Source organism: Sinocyclocheilus rhinocerous, unplaced genomic scaffold (assembly GCF_001515625.1).
Source record: "Sinocyclocheilus rhinocerous isolate Xijiao unplaced genomic scaffold, SAMN03320098_v1.1 scaffold336, whole genome shotgun sequence".
NCBI lineage: Eukaryota > Metazoa > Chordata > Actinopteri > Cypriniformes > Cyprinidae > Sinocyclocheilus > Sinocyclocheilus rhinocerous.
Window position 1 is genome coordinate 245,396 of NW_015660498.1, and position 4,292 is coordinate 249,687.

At 38.3% G+C, this 4,292-nt stretch overlaps 1 long non-coding RNA gene across 1 annotated transcript in view; it reads left to right on the top strand.

Annotated features, from left to right (window-relative positions):
- LOC107725062 (uncharacterized) overlaps positions 1–4,292 on the top strand; it is an 11,154-nt gene that overhangs the window by 3,324 nt on the left and 3,538 nt on the right. The window lies entirely within an intron of this gene.

Below are 4,292 nucleotides of genomic sequence, written 5' to 3' on the forward strand. Positions count from 1 at the left end.
TTTTTTTTAGGTAATCAAAATAATGCCAAAATTGCTGATGATTCAGATTAACTTGTAATATTATATCCCTAATTAAATATATATATATATATATATAAGGGTTAATTCACCCAAAAATGTACATTTTGGCATCATTTACTCACCCTCATGTTGTTCCAAATCTGTACAAGTTTCTTTCTTCTGCTGAACACAAAATAAAATACTGCTAGTAGCCATTGACTTCCATAGTATTTTTTTTTTTCTCTCTCCATACTATGGAAGTCAATGGCTGCCAGCTACTCTTTGGTTACCCACATTCTTGAAACGATCGTCTTTTGTGTTCAGCAGAAGAAAGGCAATTCATATAAATAAATTAATCTAGATTTGGAATAACTGAGTGAGTAAATGATGACAGAATTTCAATTGTTGGGTGAGCTATCCCTTTAAATATGAATTACATATATTGTATATATAATACTGGCCCTTTACATGTTCAGTTTCAGTTCAATCAAAACATATCCTTTATTTGCCACATTAGAATAATATTCCAGCTCTGTCACCTCTGGTTTCTTGCATCCAGGTGTTTCATATGCATGTGCTATTGTCTGAGCAGATGCAAATGCTGTAGAAAGGTGAATATCAATGTGATTTCAGTGGTATTAAATGGATGTGAACCCGGGGGTGACAACAAATCTGCCCCTGAGTGCAGAACGTTGTTTGCACACAGAAAGCTGCGTGTGACTCAAGAGCGACAGACTTTTCTCGAAGAGAACATTTAAATAAGTGCACAGTACAAAGGGTGGGGAAGAATTAGCATGGGAATGCTTCAAGGGAAAAAACATTTACCTCCTTTTAACCCCCATCCACCCTGTCTAGAGATCAGAAGGGTCAAGGTAGTTTGTTGGGCGCTTGTAAAAAGGGAACATTTTAACAGTCCTGGCGAGGAGTCAGCCAGGGCACATTGGGATTCTGCACAGGTGAGTGCAGAATCAAAGGTGTCTAATAAAGATTCAGGCATCAGTATGCGCAGACAGGGCTGTTAGTCTTTGAGCCGGAAAGGGTCACATGCTGATCCGCACCTGACCCGGCCTCCTCATGCAGGGACTCACCGTTCTGCTAATCTGCTCAGGTGGCCTCGTGGCTTTTGAAATTGAGACGCTTGTCTCCCACTACGGTCAAAGGCTATGCGGAGGGGGCTTCCCTCCCGGTTCATTAATTTACATGCGCTGAAGAAGAAAAGACATTCTCTGATCTCATCTCTCCCCCTGAACATCCCCTCCACCCCTCGCTCGCTCATGAAGACCAGTGAACCTGAGGAAGACACACATATATTGTCTGTCATTAGCACTACAGACTAAAAGAGGAAGACTGCCTGGTGTTGTTGTTCCTGTTGACACCAAACACTTAATTTTTCTGGAGGGTTGCACAAGAGCATTCTATAAAAATCCACTTCATCATGAAATCCACTTTTCAAAGGCATCACATTTGCATTCAGGTTGTTTGTGTTGCAAAGCAACCAACAAACGCATTAGTGCATACCTCTAGGATTGGGAACCAGGTCCGTGAACCATTTAAGAAAAATACATAAAATAATCAGAACATAATCAGTTTGTTTAAGTGAATCAAAAACTTAAAGTGCAACCAGTGTAGTGATTCCAGAATGAATGACGCTTACAGGTCCGTTCTTCTTAATGAATCCAAAAAAATTAATAAATAAAGCTCAGCCAGGTAGTCCGAATGACACTCCTTTCTCACATGTGCATTATTTCGCCGGATTTCGCAAAAGTTCTCAGTCAGTGATTCCTGCACTACTTTTTCAACAGTGCTGCAACAACACTACTGCATCTATATGGGATTATATCTCTGCCGCAATTCTGCGTGCAAAAGATCATATTTTGAGCGCGCAAAAGTGCGTTTTGCACACGCGCAAACTGAGTTTTGTGGAGAAAATGTTTGTCTCGCAAAGAAAAAAGTATTTCGAGTGCACGAAAATCAATTTTGCATTTAAAATAAGTTTTTGGCTGTGTGCAGACCTTCTCTTTTGCGCGTGCAACGTTTCACTAGCTTGCTCACCTGATGCCTGCCCTCAGTGCTCTCTAAATGCCAACAGCTCGCTTGCTCAACACAACCCAGCGTTACAATCACATAAGCTAACTTCATAAATTGATGTTGATTTTCCTAAAATGTTTTTTTTTTAACTCACCATTATAGTGATTAGCATTCCCTTTGGTTGGGCACTTGGAACTTCGTATGTTACTATAATTTTCTTCTTGTTAATGCAGCAATGCATCATGAAGTCAGAGTTATTTGATTTCAAGGGAAGACAAGTAATAACTAGATTGCTTTTAGAAAGTGACCTATCTTCTTATTAAAGCATTAGTGTATTTTTTTGTGTTTTTTTTAGTTAACTTCTTCAAATTTTATTTTTCATAATTACTTTGAGATGTTTTTAATTGGGTTTATATAATCCTTAAATAGTGTGTGGTAATATGCTAAAGTCACACACAGACTTAAACATTCAGCACATGAATCACAACAATGGTAACAATTCAATTTCATTTATTTGCATTAATTGTAACAATAACCATTTTATTTGCTCTTTTTGTTGTGCTACTACTGACACAAGACAGCAAATAAAATTGGCAAATAAAAACAACAACTGTAAAACAAAGCAACTGCATAATTTATTCATACCGCAATGCACTCTGGGAGTGCATAACATATGAATAAAATATAATTTTTCAAAAATCTTATTTTTCAAATTTTTTCTTAAGCTCTAAACAATACAGTAAAAACAGTAACGACATGACAAAGTACCCCCTACAGTTCTTTTTTAGTTACTAGAACTCTTGTGTAAGGTGACTAATTTCCCGCTCATTATCAGATATCCCGGCTCCCTGATTTAACCATGTTAATGGGGGCAGGGGTGGCATTGCACTTTGTATGGGACGGGACCGTCCTGTACCCCATAAATCCTACAGCCGTCCTCTCTACTTCCTCCGGCTCTCCCTCAACCATCATCTATTTCTCTCTCTGCTCTCGACTTCTTGTCTCCACTCCCCATGACTCCAGTGACGGACTTTCAGACAGCCTAACCACCATCCCGTCCGAGCCCCCCGCCGATCCTCCAACGAGCACAGCTCTATAAAGCTGCTGCCAGGTCTCGGCTGATAACCACAGTCTTAACTCAACAGCAGGTTTATCAGATGGGCAGTCAGTCAGGCTGCGAACGCCTCCCTGCATGAAGACCAGCCCTGGAGACAGACAGTAGCTCAGATACAGCGGCTTCCATCACCACAGCCACTCCAGTTCACAACCTGTCTGTTGTCACTTAAAGAGGAATATAATAGTGGACATACTTTCTCTTTCTTTTTGTCATTACCTTAATCAACCTGCAGGGGCACTGTGGTACAGAGCATCTCGTATGCGTGCAGATTCAGGAATAGTTCTAGCTATGAACTAGACTTATTTTGAAAGTGGACTGGGACTGTCAAGCTCCAAAATTACCAAAAAAGCACCATGAAAGTATCCAAAAAGTGGTGCATATGACTTGTGCACTATAGTCCAAATCCTCTGAAGCTGTATGTTAGCTTTGTGTGAAGAACTGATTGAAATCTTTGTGGTTATTCATGGAAAATCTTGACATAGTCAGTTCATGAAAAGTAGCTGAACGAATCACTCTTTGAAGGCTTTTTTTTAATCAAAATGATTCATTAAGAATCATTAAGTTCAGCTCAATTAATGATCCAGTCACTGCATTTAAAAGGACGGGATTATTAATGGATATGTCTTACATTTTGGTCTGTTGGCTTTAGAAGATTCGCAATATAGTGCAATAAGTCATATAGACTATGATATTTTGTGATTTGACTTTTATGGTGCTTTTGTGTCATTTTTAAGCTTTTAAAAGTAATGGGGCAATTTGTAAGCATTAAAACATGCACTGTTCAAATAATATAGCCACAAGACTTAAACAATATACACTCTAAAAAATGCTGGGTTGTTTCAACCCAACTTTGGGTCAAATATGGACTAACCCAACCGTTGGGTTAAATTTTTAAATTACATTTTTGACCCAAAGCTAGGTTGAAACAACCCAGCATTTTTTAGTGTGTGTTAACTTTTTTTTTTTTTTTGTATAACATTATATTTTATATAATTTAAGAGCTTTTTTTCATCAATGTAAGCCAGTGAATACTGAAACTATAATTTAAATAGTTTTACAGTTCAAATAACACTTTTTTTTTTAGATTTATTTTTGGCATTTTATGCCTTTTATTTAGATAGGACAGTAGGTCGACAGGAAGCGAAGT